Genomic DNA, 17,376 nt, shown 5'->3' with positions numbered 1-17,376 from the left:
AAGTACCTTTGATCCCAAAAACCAGTCCATCAGTAACAAACTACTTCCATGGGACAGAGCAAGAAACTGAGACAGAGTGAAGCTTGGTGGCTCACACAGTTGAATGTAGAACTGGGTGTGCTGGGTCCTGCTCTCCTGTCCACACCCTGGATCAAATTTTAAGCCTTAAAAACCTACTTTCTCTACAAACCATTCATCAAGAAATGCAGAACTGAAAAACAACATATGCTGAAAGATCCTCTAGAGCTGTTTTCTGGCCAAAACCAGCTCTTGCAATCTGCATAATGACATATTACTGTCTATCAGACTTTATATTATGTCAAGACATGTAAACAACCTGTTCCACCAAGTTCAGCAGCAGTTATCAGTGGTGCTGATGGAGCCATTAGAAACACAGTCTTCCTGCAGCTTGTTAAAGACCTTCCTGTACAAGTCAATTATCACCGTGGCTTTTCAAGGCAAATGTTTTGCAAGTACCTGGAACACTTGACTCCCAGCAGAGACTCTATGTGACCCCCAGGGAGCTGTTTCTGGCAAACAACTGATATTTCCAGTGTGCTGGGAGATGACAGTGTTTTTGAACATGCTGCCAAAGCTATATGGTTGATTTTGTAAGAAGTAAGGAACAACATTGATGTTTTGCAGTAATCCAGAAGCAGGATGTGAAGCGATAGTTATTACTAAATGTCTTCATTTATGCAAGATTAGCCAGTACAGAGCTGTAGTAAATTTAGCACTTGTCTCATGCCCGTCACTGTGTGGTTTTTCGTCCTGTAAATCATTTTGTCTAGCCGAGAAATCCTTTACCTTGGTAGGGGGTAATGCTTCATATCCTGTCAGAGATAAGGAAAAAGCGGGGAACTCTCACCATTTTCACTTCCCACATTAAAATGCCTAATTCCAGAGGGAATGCTTGGCTGCTGGTGGCACAGCAGAAGCAACTTGCTTGAATTTGTACAGGTGGGAGGGTACCTGATTTCAGCTTTCAAGAGCCGTCAGGGTCTGTGTGGAGCATGACTGTGACAGGCTGTAATTTGTTGCGTGTAGGTGACATTTTCTACTTGTCTATCCTGTCAAACAAAGCTTTTGACCACAATTTCTTCCATCTTGGGCAGTGTTGGAAACATGTGGTTAGGCTGCTCTTTCATGTTGTCCAGAAGCAGTATCAGTGCCTCCCTCTGCAACCTCCAACACCTACCTAAGATCCTGAGCCAAGACATCAGCGCGATGCCCAGAGATATCTCTGGCTGGCATGGGAAATTCCAGCCTGCCTGCAGTGACTTGTAATGCTCAGTCTTTCAGCATAGCTGGCTTTTGTTTAGTTTTGTTTATCAAAAAACAAGTCTAGAGGTAGTCCAGAGCAGCAGCATCTAGATGGCAAAGATAAGACTGGGGAGAGAGGTTAATTTCTTCGGTACCATTAAGAATGTTATCGAGTACTGTTTTACAACTAGAATATCCCAAAGAAAAGCAGACATAGTAGACATGGGTTTCTGTGAAAGACAGATGAAAACCAAAACTTTCTTGCATTGCTACCATAAAATTCTCCTTGGAAACTCAGCATGTCAGCCAATATAATATATCCCCCAAAGCCCTTACATTTTCCCAATAAAGGCTTCAAAAGCGGTGAAAAACTTACATTCAGCAGTTGGTAGACCTCAAAAAACCCCTTCTGCCTCTTAATAGACTACACAGACCACCACAGTCTTTGTGACCAGGCCTAGGAGAGTACTTGGTGTGCAGAAGGGATATGGGTGTCAGATCTGTTTGATAAAGAAATTGCAACAGCAATTTGCTCCTTACATGTGTGAGCAGGACACCCCAGTAACACATGCTTTGCAGCACAACTGTGTGTCTTTTGCTTTGCACCCCTTAGAGCAATAAAAGGATTTATAGTACCTCAGTTTCCCAGAGCCAACCCTAGCAGTTCCTGGAGGAGTTGCAGAACTAGGCATGACACTGAGCTAGAGCTGCAGTAGGTGATCTATTGGGACAGAACAGAGGCTTTCTGGGAAACAACTCCACCGTAAGCTGACAGCATGTTAGAAAGTGCCGGTGTCTGACACACAGCACAGTCTTTTGGTCTGTCCTTATCTCCCTCTCCATAAAGAGAGCCCAGTCGCTTGTCTCTGATTTCTGAGACTAGTTGCTACCTGCTCACATTTTCAAATGCTGTTTTAGTAACAGCTTTGGAAAGTGAAAAAAAAGTAATATTTGAGAAACTGCCATACAGCTGTGGCCCACAAATCCTGGAGGCTGAACATCCCCAGTCAGATCCCAGCTTTCACAGAGGCAAGTGGCTGCTCCTGCTACAGCATAAATACAGTTCAGCTGTCTGTAACTTGCTAAAATGGGTCCTACTAAAGTTTCCTCCCTTGACTGTTACAGCCAACTAGAAAAAACGATTTTCTGAGATCTTTCTTCTTTCCTGTTGAAATTCATGTGTTTTAATACAGAACTCGGTGTAGCAGCAGGAATTAAACCAGTACAAAAACATTAGGTTACTTTCAGGTCATCAGAGTGACCAGTGTGAAGAGCAAAACACCAGATATTTCAGTGCTGGGTTTGTGGCTGTGCTGCAGCTCTGAATTGACAGAGAAAGAATAACATTTGTTTCAACTGGAAAATAATAAACACAATAATAGTCTGAACTACTATTAGAAACAAAACCAGAGAAAGAATATATGGTGTACATCATGTTTTCATAACTGTGCCAGTTTGTAATGTATGTAACCCTAGAAAAGCAATGTTTTGAGAACAGGGGGATGAGATTTTCCCATCTCAATGGGAGCTCAATCTGTTGTCTCTGAAGCTGAACACTGCTCCAGGATGAAGGAAAGCACGCAAGGTGTGTGTGCCTAAATCCTCTATATGCTCATAGGAAAGTTTGCCAGCTCAGGGCTCACAGTGTTAGTGCTGACGGTAATTTGATGGTAGGAAACAGCTTTACAAAAGATTGCTTTTCAGACAAGCTTTGCAAAAACTTTATGACAAATTGTTTCCCTCTTCCCTCTGCTCAGTTTTCTGTTTCCTATCCTACTGCAAAATTTTCTCCTCACACTGAGAAAGGACACTAATGGAAACATCTGAATATGCAGAATGGGTATGGAAAGAACAGCATCTTCTTGCTCTGCATTGTGAAACTGGTGGAAAGTCACAAGATGCCTGTTCTCCCTAGTGCAGGGACTTTTGGCAGGGCACCACAGGAATGATTTGCACACCCCTCTGCTCGTATCTTCACTAAGCTCTTCTGGGAAAGCACAGAGTCACCCCTTCGCTGCAAGAAACAGAACAGATTATAGCACAGCATGACAGAGAAGAGTCAGACAGGGAAGATGATGGACCAGCTCCTCTGCAGTCACCTGTACACTGCTTCTGTGTATAATTGAGATGAGCATGACAGAGTCCTAACTGTGTCCTGGGAATCCTTGTTACACAGCAGCCTTGATTTTGCATTCCACATATACCATGTTGAGCCCATGTCATGTTTCCACAAACAGCCACACCAGGATCACAGCACAAGGAACAGAGAGTCCAGAAAAGGTTGTTACCAATCCCAGAGACAAACCTTTCGCAAGGCGCGCTTTCTGAGTGCCTCCTGGAAGAGGCCAGTGCAAAACAGATAATTTGGAGAGGTGCCGGGCATTACGCAACACAGGATTCCTCCCTGCATATCTGTGGTTGTCTGTATACAAAACATCTTTTCTGCAGCCTGCCCTGACTTTTCTACCTCCAGAAAGTCTTGGGAAGGTGAAGCGTAGGCTGTACAAGCAGTGCAGGACTGCTAGCATGGGTTGTGACCTGTCAACAAACCTGACCTCAGACATAGGCTTGGCTATGTACCAGAAACCTTTCAGATTTCACGTGGCTTCAGGTTTGGTTGTGAGCAGTTTTCTTAACTCTCAGTCTAAAGCCATTGTGGTCTGAGGTGAGACGGATGCAGAACTGAGTCAGTGTGAAAGCAAACACGTCTCAGGCACTGTGCACCAGGGTGTAGAGTCCCTGCTGGTAGAGTGGGAGGAAAAACCCATCTGTGGGCCTGATGAAGGGAAATTAAAGAGTTAGGGACTGGACTTGGGGAGGAAATAGTTTGGCCAAGAAGCTGATTTGATTTTGTGGGGAAACCAAAAATCAGCAGGCTAGGGTCAAGGCCTCTACTCTCTCGACTGAGTCATGGACAGATTCCTCACAGCTTGCTCAGGCTTGGAGGTGATGAGGCTGTTTTCCCTCTAAGCCTATCCAAGCAGGAGCTCTGCAGGAACTATGCTTCATTGCAGCAATAATCATTTTGGCTCTGGCTTGGAAAGCCAGGACATCTCCTGCATGTCAGTATACTTCATTTAATTAGTATTGGGGTAAACATCTCTTGTACAACAAGCAACAAATGTGCCAATGGAACATCAGTCAGACCCAGGAATTCTCCTTGTGTTTTACATATTAAAATTTTTTAAACTTGAAGAGTTTATTTATGAAATGGGAAGTAGTTTAACTCACACCTGACAGGTATTACCATCAGCAAGTCAAAGGGGATGTTTTCTTAAATGTATAATTTTTTAAAGGGTAAATTGATATACTGAATAATTACATGATGCATAATACAAGTGTCTGAGAAAAAGTAAAAAGGTTTCTTTTCATTAGAAAGGTATTTCCCCCTCCATGTTCAGTCGGTTTTCTTTTCTTTCTCGGCCTCCCTTGTAGCAGGACTGGCATGCAAAAATATTTCATTTTGGACAGTACCAATGTGTTATCTGCTGAATTGGCATCTCAGGTACACAGGACAGGTGCCCTTAATCCCCAAATTTGTGATGTTCTGGACCAGCCAATCTCTGACCCTGCTCAGCACCGAGGACCAGCAGCCCAGCAGCCTGTGATAAAAGGGAACTGCACAGAGGCACGCTGAGCTTGGGCAGCCAGGAGGATAGACAGCCTGCTAGGTACAGGAGCACAGCAGCATAAACACTTTGGCAAGTCCCTGCTATCCCTCCTTTGCTTACCAGCTCTCTTTGGAAGGGAGCTGCCCTTTTGGAAATACACAGTTGAGAGATAATCACATCCAGATTTAGGAAATAACATTTTGCACATAATTCATACTGGCTATCTAGACAGATTATTGGTTGAGCATGTAGCTATAAATTTGGCAGAAAAAATGGCAAACTGTGGTTGGCATATGGATGCAAAGCAGGAAGCAAACTGCAGCTATACATTAAGTACAGGAAAGGAAAGCCTAAGAAACTGGGTTAATCAGCAGGCTCTAAAGCAAACAGTAAGAAGGGGCAGCTGACAGGGTAACTAAGTCTTGAGCATATGCAGGATGAGGGCTTTTTGCATTAGCAAGAACATTACCAGTCAATAAATAACAAGCCAGCACTGCTGTTTTGCTCACTGAGTCTTGTTTATCACAAAGAAGTCAAATGACTTCTCCTCACCCATGGAAAATGTGAATACAGAGGATGACAAGCAATTTTGGGAAGCAACATCCGTTCTGTATGGAGAAACTCGATCTGCTATACCCAAAATAGCTGATGTTGAAACACAGACTAGATCTCATCTAAGCAATTGATTAGACAAAATGAGGAAGCTTGAGTGTGTGTTGGAGCTGTGTTGGTCTCACCTCAGGCAGCAAGGGCAGTAACAGGACAGAGACCTGTGGACTGAGCCAGGTTGGAAAATGCAGATCTAAGGAGGCAGGTTGTCAGCAGATAACTCTGTGCCCTCAGCAGGGCTGAAAAGCATTTATCATGGCACCCAGTCCCTGAAGAAAGCACTGTAGGAACTCTGGCACTTGTACCTTCGTTGGCACTGGCGCAGTCACATCCCACAGGAATCAGTTAGCCTGAGCCCTGCAGGATATTCCCATCCTTGACATGTCCTACTTCTGCTCTACCCTTATAGCGCAGGCAGTTGTATAGTGACATAGCTACATTATCCAGGCTCCTTGGGTGTGCTAAACCAGGGAAAAGGAATAGTGCAGTGGCTACAACGGAAACCAGAGCTGGCTGCAGGTCAGCATTCAGCCAGGAAAGCTGCATCAATAAATCACTTCTGCAGAATGGGATCTTCTGTATTCACCTTTTGCAAAAAGAAGCTAACTTGCCCTAGGACAGGCTTTAGTACAGTGAGACACTCCAGTGTTTGCCTCCATGCACAGGGTGGCTTGAATTCTACTGACTGAACGTTTAAGGGGTAGTTCCATCCCAGGCTGAAAATCTGATCAGAGCAGGCTTTCTGCATTTGCTTTGGCTCAGTCACAGCAATACACACACACAGATGCGCATATATATTGACACACATACGTGCCTACACTTAATATTGTAAATTCCACTTTCAGGATCAAATGAAATTCTGGAGTTCTGAGTCTGATGGAAGTAACACAAAACCTCCTTAAAAATTAACAGCAAAAGAGAGTGCTGGACCATGGCAAGTCCTAGTGAGATTAGTCCTAGTCCCCTGTTTCAGGATTATGTCAGGACAGAGAGAGGAGGGCTTAATTTCAACAATTATCCACGGTTATTGGTGTCTTTTTCACCTCTGCTCCAGGCAAAGAAACCAGGCTGACGCACTGGGCATTTTTATGTATACCTTCCAGTCTTTCAGATAAGCTGATTCATTCATCTACCTATTTTCTAGGAAGCTGCTGTCATTACAGCAAGCAGTGTAACACAGCTTCAGTCCCATTTGACACAGATTTCTACAAGAGGAAGTACAGGACCAAGTCTCAGGGCAAGAGCGACAGGAGGTGTGCTGAGTGTTAACCATGGCTCTCTTTTGGGCAGTGCAAGGAGCGTCATTGCTGGGATATAACACTGCTGCTTTACAGGCAAGTTTCAAGCATGCTCACTGGCTTGTCAGGAGGTCTTAAGATGATAGGAGTAATGTAGATTTTCCAATTATAAGTAAAAAACCAGTACCATCAAAATAATAAGAAACGTCAACTATCATAGAAAGAATTTTTTTAAGAAGCCTTTCGTTTATCTTCATGTCTACCGTACCTGCCCTTACCACACTGATGTTATAGCACGTGACTATAATAATTTTCAGCAAAAGTAACATTCATTACAGCTCTGATCTTGCAAAGCTACTGTATGGACACAAGCTTTCTTTTAGTGATTATACACTTATCAGGTCCAGTTATTGGGTAAAGACTATTGGAAATATTTTTTTAAAAAGGAGGCAACTCTAAGTCTTGATGCAATAATAATTTGCTCATTTTGTTTATCATCTCCTGGCTTGATACTGCTCACAAATGAGACAAGGCACAGATGCCTAAGAGATACTAAAAGCTCACTCTGAACTCCAATTACGCTAGCATTTCTTCTAACACATTGTTTTCCCATCATTATTGCCATGGAAATCAAGGAAAAATACAGAGGCAAAATAGTAAAGAAAATAAATTAACCTGGCGAAGTAATTGCATTCCCTGGTAGGTTTTAAATATCTTTTTTTAACAGGAAGTCCTCTCCATAGATTTCAGTAGAAAACAGCTATGTGTGCGCATACACAAGATTTCACATTGGAGGCTGGGAAAGAGGGCAGCTTTTTTTTATTTATGTGGACTACACAGATGCTGCAAGTTGAAGCTTAAAACAGCAGGGCTTCTCCCCTTTCACCACCATATGGCCTGCTGACAATTAGCCTGTCTGCTCGGGCTGCTTTTCTTCCTTATTCCATCCCTGCTTAGCAATTAACAGGGGCAAAAGCAAGCCTCTGTGCTCCCTCCTTACATGTTGGAACAGCTTCTTGGGCTATCCAGGGGGACCAGGTAGATACCCAGGAGATCTTTCCTGGAAAACTAACAACTCTACCAGGCCTGAACTTGTAATACAGACAGACTAGAAGAGTCAATCACCTCAGTGTACAGATGATACATACCAGACAAGTGAGGATTTGTGGATTTTTAAAGCTGAAACAGGCCATCTTTTTTACTCTGTCCCACTGCACAAATCAGGCTGGAGGACAAACTTCAGATACTACTGAGCTTATCAGCTTGCATTTGGCCAAATACCATTATTCCTCCTGAACTGGGGTTATTCTGTATTAAAGCTATTTTCCATATAGTCACATTGATGAACACTAGCTACACCACCCATTTGTAAATCTAAAAATTAAATTATGCACAGGCTTTGGCTTTCCCATTGTTTTTTGTGGGCAAGAGATTATTCTGGCTATTTACACAATTCAGCCATGTATAAACACAGCAGCCTAGCTCACAATTATCAGTTCTATTCCAGCCCTTCCAGTACTGGTATTTACAACTCATATTCTGATTTTAACTGAGATAACCCTGATGGTAATGCTGGTGAGGTTTTTCCAGCACCCTTATGCTCCCAGCTAGGAAAGCCTCCCCAGAGCGCTGGCTTGTCACCCTGCTCCAGTTTCAGACTTTGCTGGCCAAGAAGTCTGCTTTATTGTATGGCAAACCTATCTGTAACTTCTAGGGAAACAGGAGTTTCCCCAGCTCAGTTAGGCTCTGTGCATACCTCCTGGCTTTCTGGAAATAAGATTTTTCCTCACAGCGATCAACTCTGAAAGATGGTCAAAGTAACTGAACCACTGATGGAGAATGGATTAGAAACACACAGGCATTAAAAAGGCTAGAAAGTAGTTCTGGAAGTGACCAGTGACAACATCTGTCCATTTTGCTTTCTCAGTACAATTCTTTGTGCAGGTTGTTCGTCTCTTACTCTCCAGAAAATCTCGTCCTCAACATAGGCCCTACTTTAATAAGCAGCAGGGCGGAAATTAGGCTTTCCAATGAAAACAGCTATTGGTTTATTTGTTTGGGTTTTTATTTCAACATACTGATCTCCCTGCAGCCATTCTAGGAAAGCGCAAGAAAAATGTTTCTTCTGTGAAATGTAATTATAATGGCAAATACAAACTGACACACGAGTTATTTTGGGTGATGGTTTGTGCAGCAAAATACTGTGACGAGGCTGGTTTGTCAAACTGAAGGCAGGGCAGACGTCTCCCTCCCTTCCTGTTTAAGCCAGTGGTCTGGGGAGGGCTGCCATAACCTATAATGATGGTTAGCTCACCGAAAGCAACTTGTTTCCCCCAGTCTCTAAATGCAGTTTTCCAAAGGCTGAACATGTGCCAGAACATGCACTTGCTTTGTGTCAATCCTGTGTGACATGGCAAACCCTGGGCTAATCTCAAATTATATTAAAACTTTCCTTAAAAATCCTCTATTCTGACAAACCTGCTGCCTTCCAGTACCCGAAGGGAGCCTACAAGAAATCTGGAGAGGAATTGTTTACAAAATGTAGTAGTGATAGGACAAGGGGGAATGGTTTTCAACTGACAGAGAGCAGGTTTAGATTGGATATTAGGGAGAAATTCTTTACTGTGAGTTGGTGAGGCACTGGCACAGGTTACCCAGAGAAGTTATGAATGCTGCATCCCTGGAAGTGTTCAAGGCCAGGTTGGATGGGGCCCTGAGCAACCTGGTCTAGCGGAATGTGTCCCTGCCCATGCCAGGGGGTTGGAACTAGATGATCTTTAAGGTCCCTTCCAACCCAGACCATTCTATGATGCTATATACTTTCTCATACAGAACTGACACAAAGATGTGGAATATTCTTTCAAAGTCAAAGAAATCACTCAAATTTTCTACTGCAAAAGCATTTCCTAACTTCCTAAGAACTTGGCCAAACATGGGGCCTTTTTCACTTTTTGCTGTGTATTCGCAATTGCTCTTTGGGTGGCAAAGCACTGAAACCTGCTGAGCCCCAGGAGCTGTGGAGAGAAATGGAGTGTGGCACAATGTGGCTGTAGGGCTGCAGCCTAGGAAAGCACTGGTGACACACTTCCTGGCTGAAGGTCACTTTACACACATGGGTAATTCCCTGCAACGTGTCCTCACACGAAAAACACATAATCCAAGATGGAAACAGAGGACTGAAATAACAAATGGTTTGCTTTCCCCTGCTCTCCAGACAAGGTCAATCATTAAACATAAATGAGAAACTACATTCTGTCAGTGAAAAGCCTCACTAGTGTAAGTAGGCATTCACTTTATGAATTTGTTGGTATCTGGGCTCAAACAGTCATTACTATAAATCTTTCTGAGCCAGAAACCTTGAAAAACATCAGCCATTTTCTACCTTATCTTTATTCACTACAGGAATATGCAAGTAAATACTCTGGCCTCCATCCATATGACCAGACACTGCAGCACAAGTAACATGGCTGAATAAATCACCGGGCAAAATCAGGCAACGATATCACACAAGCAAACTTCTCACATCCTGTGTAGTGAAGTGAACCAAGGCTGGTCTGACAGGAGCCACATGGGAGCAATACCTGTTTGCCTGAGGTCTGCTCTCCCCTCTCACTTGGACATAGCAGTGCACTGCTGTGCCCTCTCCTACCTCTGCAGAGTCTGTCTGGCTGTCCCTCTGTGCTGTCAGGGCCCAGGGGTTCCAGGCAGACCTGCACATCTTGGTGAGAAATGTGACGAGCAGCAGCCAGACTGTCACTGCCAGGGAGGTGGCAAAGCGACCTAGGGACATAAAATGGTGCTCCTCCCCACAGTCAAGACATATAATAGGAGGAATAATCAAGAGGAGTTAGAGATGTACATGCCAAGAGGACTATGATATTATTGGCATTGCAGAGGCTTGGTGGGACGGCTCCTGTGACTGGAGTATTGGAAGGAAGAATACAGGCTTTTTAGGAAGGACAGGCAGGGGAGATGGGAAGGAGGTGTTCCCCTCTACATCAGTGATCAGCTGGAGTGCATGGAGCTCTTCCTGGGGAAGGATGAGCTGACCAAGAGCTTATGGGTCAGGATTAAAGGGAGAGCAGAAACAGGTGACATAGTGGGGGTCTGCAACAGGCTACTTGACCAGGAAGACAAAGTGGATGAGGTCCCTATAAGACTTACCTCACATTAACAAGCCCTGGTCATTATGAGGGACTTCAACAACCCCAATATCTGTCAGAGACAGCACAGGAGGGCATAAGCAATCCAGGAAGTTCTTAGAATGCATTGATAACTTCCTTCTCCAAGTGCTAGAGGAACTAACGAGGAGAAGTGCTATGCTGGATCTTGTTCTCAGCAACAAGAAGGGGCTGGTGGAGAATGTGAAGCTCAAGAGCAGCCTTGGCTACAGTGACCATGAGGCGGGGGGAGTTCCAAATCCTTAGGGCAATGAGGAGAGTGCACAGCAAACTCACTACCCTGGACTTTGAGCAACCTGGTCTGGTGATCAGTGTCATTGCCTATAGCAGAGGGTTTGAACTAGATGATCTTTAAAGTCTCTTCCAACCCAAACCATTCTATAATTCTGAATTAGAAGGCTATAGCAGCACCCATGATTAAGCACAAGTAGTATATGCACATAGCATTTATTTTTAAAATTAATTTTCTAGGTATCAGAAGATATCTAGATACCTGTCAGAAGGCATCCCAGGAAGGTGTTTATTAAGAAGGGAAGTTGGAAATAAGATTCAATATTTTGATTTCAAGGCCACTTGACAAAATCTGAAAACCTTCTAGAATCAAATTCCTGCTGAAAGCCAGGTATCTGAAAGGTGTCCCCTTCACAATGTCTTAGCCCATTCAGTCTGGTGACTTACTCTGTAACAACACAACATTGACAGCTATGGCTCAGCAAGGATTTTCCCAGAGACCTGACACTTGCAGCAAGCATTTAGTACCGGATTACTCTTCTTGCTATGTTTGTGAAGCCTGTGACAGGTCTAGCCTTGCATCGGGAGCAGATGTCAGGGACAGAGATGCTGAGACTGTTACAGCCAGTGCACAGCCCTACAGTCCTGAAACACCATCAGGGGGCTGCTGCTGTATGCAGATGCCCTCTTGCCCCCTCATATTCTGGCCACTGGTGACTGGGCAAGTGCCAGTGAGCTGTGCACAGCCTGAGGCACTAGACACATTTCACTCTTGTCTGCCAGCACAAACCTGCACGGAAAATCTAATCACAAGCCTGTAAGTCACTTCCTTAGCCTCATGCATGAGGCACCAAATCCTAAGCCAACCCCATTACTTGGCAAGGCTTCCAGGTCCTGCTGCATTTTGCACTGGCTCAAGCAGGGTGCTGACAGCAGAGGATGAATCCATTAACACCCAGGGTCGTGGTGGCCTAGGTGGTCCTTGCCTGGGCAAGTGGATAATGCAGGCAAGCAGGTTCAAGGAGGATGAGGGTGCTTGTCATAGCACGGATTTAGCATTGACCTGGTACTGACAGTGATTACTGGGATTGCCGTGGGGTCACAATCATGAGTGCTTCTCCCCATGACCAGTCAGGATGTAGAAAAAGGAAAAACAATCAGGGAAAGGCACAGAGAATTTGTCAGGCCAATCACTGAGCCAGCCAGCTCACAGGGAGGTGGTTTAATCCAACCACTGCATGCATGTGCCTCGTGGACCCCCATCCATGGGCTCTGTTTGCTTGAAGCCTGTTGAAGGTACACATCTCTCAGACCAAACACCTGTTACATCTGCAGGCTTTGGAGAATCAGTGTGGCTGTCAGAAGGAGCTGAGGTCCAAATTGCCCCTTTGTGTTTCAAACACAAGGAAATGCACATGAGTTCTGAGCAACTTAAGAGCTGTGACAGACTGCTTTGTTTCAGTAACAGGTAAAGCTGTTAAGCTGGGATTTTCCAGCAGCCTTCCAGTGCCAGCCTGGTGATTTATGAATCATGTTCTGTCTTTCACATCAGCATCAATCCCTGCAGCAAAGGGTATTAAAGCTCACTGTTTCTCACTGTAATGAGAGCAGGCTCCGGGCTGAGCAGTGCTCTACTCTTCAAAAAAAGTGGAAGATGCTCGCACCAGTCACTAGAAAACATCTCTCCAGTACAAGCTTTGCCTTCCTGGGGATCTTTAATGACAGCTCACTATTACAAGGCAAGAATAACCCCAAGCAAAAGTCTCTCTCGAGGACACAAACGCTGAATATCCAAGTGTTAGAAGAACACAAGTAGCTATCAGTAAGTACTTGTGAATGAACTGAATTGAATTCTACCAGCACTTTGCTGCATACACTGCAAACTAATTCCTTTATGATTTCTGCAAGAAGGGAAGGTAAATGGAGCGAGCCATGCCACATACCTTAACAAAACCTTCCCCTCATGCCTGGCATGCTGACAGGTCACTGGCCCTTACAAAGGGTCAGAGCCTGTGGCAGGCTCTGGAAATACAGACTCTATGTGCAGAAAGAGTAAGAAACAACATCACCATTGCCCTTCTGATACTAGTCACACCAAGGGATTGGTTAGCAACAGTGGAGCATCGAAGAGAAGGAAAACAAGCAAAATACCTCTTTTTTTGCCAGCTGTTTCACATGTCCAGAAGGCACATCACAGTAGCTGCTCTAGGTACTTGGGCTGTCACCTGTCCCACACGGAGCTGATTACATCTCAGGGCTTTATCTACCCTTGAAGAGGTCAGCTTTTTACCTGTGCCCTTAGACCCCTTACATCTCTGAGCCCTTAAAAACCTTTTCCATGTTCCTCATGGCTACTGGAAATCTTTTCCAAACCCTGAGAAGCAGAACAGCTGTTTTGAAAGCAGCCTGATAGAGCAAGTCCATGACAGAACCCTGCACTCCTCTGTCTCCTGAGTCCAGCATCCCTAGGAAGGAGTCCCCTTCCTTTCCCCAATACAGTGTCCTGGATAAGGCCCTGACATGAAGCTGTGTACTAGTCACTTCATCCCTGACAGCATGGTCTTTGAACAAGAGAGAAACCAAGTCTAACATCAGCTGCTGCTGAGGCTTTTGTACCATGAGGCTGAAGTATTTTATTGCTGTCATTAAAAATCCTGAGATTTGATCTCACTGGTGTCCTAATGCATACCTTGTTAACTTAATCTCATTTTCCTAGTTAGTCATGAACTCCCAGACGGCATTCATGCCTTTAAAAAAACAGGATTTTCAGGGAGTAAGTGTGGTGTGCAGCTTGCTGCTGCCAAACCCGGCTAGTACCTTCCGCTTCCATTAGGTGAGCCAGAGCAGGCTGCCCAGACAGCACGACCCAGGACAGTGCCTGGCCACAGACCTCAGTCCCTGGGGCATCAGTGCCTTGATTTTGTCGTCCTGGAAGCGGATGCAGCAGCCAGTGCAGAGAGGGTGAAATCTTCTCCCTTGCCACAAAACTCTGCTGGATGACACAGATGCCCCCCAATACCCCTCCACATCCCATGTGGAGAAACACAAGCCCACACCCCAACAAACACCTCCACCTACGAACTCAGGGGAGGTTTCTATAGCTCTGCATCCTCAGGCCTGGGCACTGTTTGAGTTGCGTGGAGAAAAGGCCCAGTTTTGTTTTTCTAGTGACCATAGCGATGCTCTGCTCTTTTCTGGGGTCTGGCTTTTTGTTTTAAGTGGCCCAGAGCCAGGTAGCACTAGTTAAGCAACAGCAAAACAGTTCTGGTATAGCACAATCCCTGTTAAAATCTTACTCTTGGCTCAGCGAGCAGGAAGCTAAAACGTAACTACCTCCCTTGAGCACACGTCCACAAAGCCCCTTTTGTAGGACACACTGGTCAGGGCAGGCAGGACAACATGGATGCAGGAGGAAGCATACAGGGCTTATAGAGAGAGGCTGTGCAGGGTGGCAACAGAGAGTGGAGACATCCTCTGCTGCTGGGAGAGGGTAAGAACATGTTAGACCTCGTGTATCATAGCACCTCACCGTAAACACACTTAGTACCCCCCATAGCCCCAGCTGATGACTCAGGGAGAGGGCACCCAGGGGAGTCAGAGATCACTTTTTACCAAGGAGAAAGGCAAGAATTTCCTGCCACTTGTTCATTTCCAGGAGCACTTACTCATTGCCGGGAAGTGCTGAGAGCAGCAGCTGTTCCCCAGTTCTTGCACAGAAAATCCCATCTTGCCCCTGGGCATGTGTCAGAGCTGCTTTCCAGTGACCAAAGGAAGCCCAGGAGATCTGGGAGGCAGCAGCAGTCACTGGGTCCGAACCAGGGGACAAAATCATCATCTGACTGTGACTCATCTCAAGCAACTTTGCTACAGGCAATTAGCTTGGAGGCTGACATACCTACCTGTTAGTGATTTACGTCCGGAATACCTTAACCTTTGTGCACAGGAGCTGTCTGTGAAACCCAGGGAACCTGTCCCTCCCTAGCTGCACTACGAGCTTCCTCCTGCTAAGTGGAGACAGGACATGTGCAAACTAACCTACAGGTCTTCAACATCCAACTTTCTCATCACCAGTATCATGGTTATTTACTTTTGACAGGGGACCATTTCACAACCATTCCTTTGCATTAATGACCATGAATCAGATGAATTAATAATAAACAGGAATAAAGACAAAGATTTTTCCAGGCAGTAAATGAGACTGAGGAGATCTGTCAGGTCATGGCAGCGCTGGGTCTCTTGATGTTTCCCCACAGCCTTCCTGGCAGCATCTTCCTTTCACTTCTGTTTTGGCTTATTTCAAAAAGAAGAAAATGAAGCTTGGAAGCATAAAAGAACCAGATACACTGAATAGGAGACTATTCCACAAAACTGATACCCAAGGAATTTCATTAAGGAATCCCTTGACCTCATGTGGGTGGGAATTTTGGGCAGTGAGAGCAAGGAGTTAGCACCAGTTTACTCAGCTTGGAGCAGAGGAGGTGAGCACTGACAAAGGGCAGATGAGGAAAAAATGAAACACCGGAGTGGAAATGCATAGCGGAAAAGGCAAGGCAGGAGAAAAGCAGTGGAAAAAAATGGACTAAGGGGAAAAATGCCAATAGAGCAGAAAACCCAGAAGGCTGCCAGAGGAGAAGGCTTGAAGCATAGGTAGCTGAGGAAACTGAGCTGGAAAAGGGTGAGAGAAAGCAAAATATGAAAGAGGAATACTCTTCATTAAGGCAGAGCTGGTTAGTCAGAGGTAAAGCTTAAGCAGAGGGAAAGAGCGTGGCCCTGAGCCTCCCTGTCCCTGCCAGCACTATACAGCCTTCTGCACAAGTCTGTGGCAATGATCCCTGCTGGGGCAGGTCTGCCAGTGTCTATATCCTGCATCAACTCTGCTTTCGTGAGCCTGATCACTTAATTAATGTATTATCCTCAGGAAATCAGCTTGCAAGCCCTGCCTTAAACCTTGGTGTGATCTGCATAAAAAAGTGCAAACTTAACTGCCATTTATGGCACAAATCTTGGTGCTCATGCAGTGCTCTGAATTTTCATAGCTTACCTAATGGTGTCCCCACATGTACAGTGTACACTGTCATCAGGACTCCACTGAAATACCTGCCAACTGAAACTATTTTGTCCATTTCTCCCAAAGTGTTTTCCACACATGCCAGCACTCCCCCATCCTGCTCCCCTGCCTGTGCTGGAGCATCACCTCATTTTTACAGAGCTCTTGGGGAAGCGCCTTGTGACAGGCTGCCAGTTTGAAAAGGAGCTATTTGCCACCACCCTCTGGGTGCTGCCTCTCAGTCACTTCCTCACCCCCTGCACAGACCACTTGTCTAGAGTGTAACTCATCCATTTCTCCAGGAGGAGGCTGTGGGAAATGGTATCAAATGCTCTGGAGAAATCCAGGTGGACAATGCCCACCACTTCCCCCACACTGACCGAGCTGGTTCCTTTACTATAAAAGGAGATCAGGTTTGTCAAGCATGAATTGCCCCTGGTGAATTAATGCTAGCTTTTACCAATTACGTGCTTCATTTTATTTGTGATAACTCCCAGAAGGATTCATTCCATAACTTTCACAGGGAGTGAAGTACAGCTGATGAGCCTATAACTTCCTGGATCCTCCTCTAAGAATCATAGAATATGCTGAGTTGGAAGGAACCCATCAGGATCATTGAGTCCAGCTCCTGGTCCTGAGCAGGACACCCCAAGAATGTCACTCCATCTTGTAGATGAGGTGACATTAGCCTTCTTCCAGCCTTCTGGGATGTCCCCTGATCTCCATAACAAGGAGGGCTGCCTCTCAACGTCGTCATCCAGTTCTCTTAACACCCTCAGGTGAATATCAATCTGTAGGGGTCAAGCTCCTTAATAGGGCACACAACAACTCTTCCTCCACTGACACTGGTGTGTCTAAGTCTGCATCAACCTGGATTGTTGTTTCTGAGGCCTGGAGCCCAGCAGTTCTGGTAAAGATGGAGGTGTTGAGAACCTCTGTCTTTTCAGCATTGCTGGTGACTAACTCACCTCTCCTTTTTAAGAGTGGGCCAATATTTTTCTTCTATCTCTTCCTGTTGTTTATGTATCTGTAGAGCCCTTTCTTGCAGTTTTTGACATTTCTGTTCAATTTCAATTCGAGTTGAGCTTTTGCTTTTCTCGCTGCATCTCTGCAGTTTTAGTAGTAAGAAGAGATGTTCCTCATCAAGGATGTGGGATTATGACCTGACCAAGACAAACTGTGTTTAACATCTGATG

This window comes from Pipra filicauda, unplaced genomic scaffold, assembly GCF_003945595.2.
Source record: "Pipra filicauda isolate LSUMZ 115617 unplaced genomic scaffold, ASM394559v2 scaffold8_size5757611_pilon, whole genome shotgun sequence".
Lineage (NCBI taxonomy): Eukaryota > Metazoa > Chordata > Aves > Passeriformes > Pipridae > Pipra > Pipra filicauda.
Note: the sequence above shows the minus strand (reverse complement) of the source record.